We start from the raw sequence: 5,728 nt of genomic DNA, 5'->3' as shown, positions 1-5,728 counted from the left end.
TGTAGGAAGTCTTCCATATCAGTAAAGCTAAGAAATGTGGGCTTTACTTGGAAGCAGACATAAGAATGATGAGGACTAGAATGAAGGAGGGACAGGTTAGCGCTAAAAATCAGGTTTAAGCCATCATCAGTATGTGGTGAAGAATCAGTTGAAAGCAGCCAAATGGTAAAAATTCTCAGAGTAGAGAGAACCAGAAAAAAAAAAAAAGAAATGAGAGCTGCAAATATAATCTTGAGGACGCCACAATTAGAGAGCAGACTCAGGAAAACCTATCTTAAAGTATTGGCTTCCACGTATGTAGATATTAATAGCACCACCCAGTCTGTCCGCTGCAAGGATTCATTGAAATAATACAAGAAAAGTGCTTAGCATAGTGCCTGGTGCAGAGCACTTAATAAATACTACTCTTCATTTTTATTATAAAAGAGTGATTTTCTTTTTACATTGAGATTAGTTCGACTGATGTACAAATACTAATTGTTAATATATGCATTGATGATTTGTTGCCCAGTAACTATGATTTTTGAAGTGACAAACTCATTTCAATGTTTGCCTTTTAATTAAAATGGGTATTTCGGCATTTTTAAATTCATTTTTGAAGGAACCCCCTACTGAGCTGCAGCATCTCAGGCACAGCAGGCGTATACTACCATTTTTAAAAAGCCAGCTAACGATTAGTGTCATAATTTTATATTTATCCTGCTAATTACGGCAAAGACAAACCCCAGTTTGTCCACGACTGTGCAAACAAACAAAGAAGCCTCAGCACCAAGAGGCAAGTTACTTGCAAATTTGCATATTAATTACTGTTTACCGCCTCTGCCCCTGTGGCTGATTACTTCTAACAAAGAGCAGACTATAAGGTGACTTGGATTGTCTGAGACAACCTGAAATGCAGCATGTCACTCTAAGCAAGACTGGAGAAGGACCCTATGCTTACTACTGGTGACATGAAAAGAAGGGAACAGTCCACACCCCTGCCTTAAGGGATCTTTATGTGAAGAGTCATTAATTTCTAAGAATCTTTTTTTTTTTTTTTTAATTTATCTGGTTGTGCCAGGTCTTAGCTGAAGCATTCAGGACCTAGTTCCCTGGCCAGGGATCGAACTGGGCCCCCCTGGATTGGGAGCACAGAGTGTTAATTACTAGACCACCAAGGTAGTCCCCCTGAGATTCATTTTAATAAAGACAATAGAGAATAAAAGTGGTTCTACAGATTCTCACTCAAGTAAGAGCATCTTTGCTAAGGACTTCAGAGCAGTGTTATTCTTGATGCGTGCCATACAATGTGAATATAATGTCTACTAGTTTTTGTGCTTTGAAATATTACTCATACATTATAATTGAACTCTGGTCACAGGACCCTGGAATAAAAGATTCCCTAAGGCTCTGGCACCAACTGGCAGGAGGACAGGGTGCTCTGGGGGGAACCACCCAAAATCCAGTCCTGTTTTTCCTTAATGGTGCTGAATGGATTGGGACACTTTCATGTCTAACACGGGAGTGGGAGTCTAGTGTGTACTGGAGAATTTAAACTTGGCTGTAATTGGAGACAAAAACCACATTAGTTGATTTAAAAACACTAAAAGCCTGGAAGAAATTCTTTGTGCTCACAATTTGGAGAAAGCGAAAGCATCCTCCTCTTGAGACGAAGTCCTGTCCAACAAAGCCCTTGATGGAGGCAAGAGAAAAATCAATGGAAAAATTTTAATCCTTACATAAGCATAATACATTATGCATGATAATCTTCAGAATTTGAAATCCACTTACAGGCAATCATCTGAAAAAGCAGGGGCTGGTTTACAAGGTGACTTCATTTTCCTGTAGTTGCATGAAAAAGGTTCAAAGTATAAGAGCAGAAAAACTCCTTTCTGTTTTTAGTCTCTGAAAGAAGAAAACAAATGTTTTTATGTGTAATGTCTCAATAGCCACTCCTTAGGAAAGTCACAGTAATATAACAGTAATAATAACGATAATGAAAGCTAACAGTTATTAAGTGCTTACTCTGTTCCAGGCACTTAATATGCATGATCTCCCTTAATCCTCAAAATGAGGAGGGCTTGATTTTTCATCCCCATGAAAACAGCTGAAGAGACTGAAGCTCAGAGAGATTAAGGAACTTGCCAGAGATCACAAAAGTAGAAATTGGAAGAGCTGGGGTTTGAACCCAAGTAGATTGACTCCACAGGCCACCACGTTATGTGGCTTCTCATTTTATGTATCAGGAAACGGCTGTTTATTTTCCTAAGGCCCCAAGTTTTGTTGTAAAATTGGAGTTCCATTATAGTTTTCTGAACTCCAAAACCCATTGTCTTTACATTCCTCCATGATACCTTCTCTAATTAAAACAAAGCATTAGATTTGAAATATCCCAATATCTTAGAGTAGAGATGGTGAGTGACTGAGTAAATCTGCCTACTATCTGATTTTGTAGATAAAGTTTTTTTGGAACACAGCCATGCCCAGTTGTCTAAGTGTTGTCTGTGGCTGCTTTTGTGTCACAGTTGAGTTGCTGTAATAGCGTAAGGTCCACAGGTTAAAATATTTCCTATCTGGCTATTCACAGAAAAAGTTTGTTGACTCAGATCTTATAAGAAACATTTCTTTTCTTTTTCCTCACTAACCTATGGTCCACGTCTTCAGCAGTAGCAGCTTTGAGTAAGAGAGTAGACATAGTGATGACTAGGCTGGCTAACTGTGCTTATTTTAAATCTGAGATTGTCTGTTGTTCAGTTGCTAAGTCCTGTCTGACTCTTTGAGACCCCATGGATTGCAGCACACAACCTTCCCTGTCCTTCACTATCGCCTGCAGTTTGCCCAAACATGTCCATTGAGTCAGTGATACCATCGAACCATCTCATCCTCTCTTGCCCCCTTCTCCTCTTGCCCTCAATCTTTCCCAGCATCAGGAAGGCTGGGGCTTTGTTATAAGGACAGTGTATCTGGTCTTTGGTGCTTTCTCTCAACCTGCCCTAGAATCGAATAAAAACAATTCCCTTGTGTATACCCAGCAGCTTCAACACTGCCAGAGCTATAGTAGACAATTGGTCTGAATTGATAGTCAGAAATATCTTGCAATAGACCACGAATTCTGTCTCCAGTCAGTCTCCAGGATGGAGTTCAAGTTCAGTAGCCTGACAGTTGTGATCCTCTCCCCTCCCCCTACATATCATAGCTCATTTGCCTATGCAACACTTTCTATTTCTTCAAGACTTAACTCCTGACCATTTGACCACTCAGAAAGGCCAGGTTTGCTAGGTCGGCCAGATCACAGCTGGCTTTGGAAGAGGACTGATGTGATCAAAATGATGCTTATGATGTGCAAAAGAACCTGTAGGGGGGAGAGACTGGAGGCTAAGGGGTCAATTAGGAACCTATTTGAGGTGATAATTGTGTAGACAGGGGCAATGAGAGTAGAGAGAAAGGGACAAATTGGAGAGAGATTTGAAAGGAAGCATCTTCAGGAATCTGATGATTTAGTGATCTGAGGGATGAAGAAGAGAGAAGTGTAACAGAGTAAGAATTTTAGTGTTAGGACTAGTAGATCGTGTGATCATTGACAAAAATAGATATTCTCAGAAGAAAAGCAGGGTAACAAGAGTGAAACAAAGTGTATCTGGAATTAAGATTGGGATTATCCTTCTGATAGTTGTGTGGAATAGGAAATTAGTGCCACTTTTCAATTGAGGCCTAGAGATTTTGACCTAATAAGAACTGCCAAACACAACACTATAAATCAATTATACTCCAATAAAACCTACAAAAAATTTTTTAATTGACATATGGACTCATGCATTCATTCACTCAGCAAATATTTATTTGAGCCACCACAGTGTGCCAGACACAGTTCTAAGCCCTTGGGATATATCAGAGAACAAAACAAAGATTCTTGCTTTTATGGAGCATACATTCTAGCAAGAGAGAAGCAATAAATAATGAACATCATAAATAAGTATATAGTGTAATAACGTGTTAAGTGTATGATTAGGCAGGGTAAAGTGGCTGGAGGCTCTGGGGGCAGGTGAGGGCCTTTGCAACTTTTCAAGTGTTCCCAGACAACACCTAGAGCTCTTTTTCTATGATCTGTGGTTTGTTACTTGTCTTCTGACTGAAGGGACAGAAGAAAAAAATTGTAGGGTATTGGCTACTGTGTGATGTTTTAATAAAGATTCTTTGTATGCCACATCTGGAGGCAATTTTAAAAAAGGGAAACTTCTCATGGTTCCCATTTCCTGAATGAGTAGCACTGCGATGAAATTTAGGTGAGTTGAGGCTGATAATTTTCAGCAATTTAAATGTTGTTGCCTTTCCTAGAAGGAAGACCTTTGTTTATAAACAACTGGGTCAGTAGAAGATGTAGCCTCATTATTCACATTCTTCTGATAGGCTCCCAGTCAGGACACAGAGTGCAGAAAGGATATACAGGGGTTTGAAGCATCATTATCTAGCTTTGGGGTTTTGTTCTTTGTGATGAGGGAGGAAAGGTAAAGAACTAATTTCTCTCTTTCTTAGAAGACAAATTAGACGGGATGACAAACTTTTTGTAAAGACTGAGAATTTAAGCAATTACCTAGTGATGCGTAGGAACATTATCAGCATTCTTCCATTTTTGGATTATTAACAAAGCCCCCACTTGGGTCACATGCTAAACAGCTCTCAGTTTTCTGTGTTTCTTCAATAGGATATGATGTGCCAAAGAGCTGCTTTAATTTCTACTGTCTTCCATTGCCAAGATGCTTATTTAGGGTCTGCAGAGGAGAGGGGATATTTAAAAAGGAAGGAGTGAGAAAAGAGAGGGTAACATGGTTTTTGGACAGTGTCTGAAGACACCATTGGTACAGGTTAAGAGAGAGGTATGCATTGTAATTCTAAAATGGCCTCAGCTCTATTGAAAATAGAGAAACGTGATTCTTTGATGTGGAAATGAACTAAAATGGGAAAGGAAAAGTTGTACTTGTAAACTCTGGGCCTTTTTGTGTGTGTTGCTTTTCCTGAACCAGTGAAATGCCCCAGGTGCAGGGGGCGGCCTGATGCTTGAAGGGACACCCATCAAGAGACCCAGGTTTCCCTCCTTTTGTGTTGACAGAAGTAGCTGCAGCCACAGCAGTTGGCAAGTTAAGATCCTGGCTGTCTTGGAAGAATCCTGGGAAGAGCCCAGCATCAGTTTGCATCTTTTCAGCTACAGGTTGAGTGGGACAGAAGGGCTGGGTACTGGAATAGTTTTTAATGTAAAACTTTCTGCACTCAGCTAAGTGGGCTCACATACAGCCACCCTTGGAAAGGAATCACTTTTTAAAAATTTTTTATTGAAATATAGTTGACTTACAGTGTTGCATTAGTTTTAGGTGTATAGCAAATGACTCAGTTATATGTATATTTGTATATATATTTATATATACATACATACATAACATTCTCTTCCAAATTAGGTTACAAAACACTGAGTAGAGTTTCCTGTGCTATACAGTAGGTCCTTGTTGGTTAACTATTTTATGTGTGGTAGTGTATAAATTTTAATCCCAAACTCCTAATTTATCCCTCCCCTGCTCCATTTGGTAACCGTAAGTTGGTTTTCTATGTCTGTGAGTCTAGTTCTGTTTTTTAAATAAAATCATTTGTGTCATTTTTTTTTAGATTCCACATATAAGCTATATCATAGGAAAGGAACTATTTTCAGTTAGAAGAGCCCTCACCAAAGAATGTCTTCAGTGGAAATGCATTTGTTTAA

Source organism: Cervus elaphus, chromosome 12 (assembly GCF_910594005.1).
Source record: "Cervus elaphus chromosome 12, mCerEla1.1, whole genome shotgun sequence".
In the NCBI taxonomy this organism is placed as follows: Eukaryota; Metazoa; Chordata; class Mammalia; order Artiodactyla; family Cervidae; genus Cervus; species Cervus elaphus.
Note: the sequence above shows the minus strand (reverse complement) of the source record.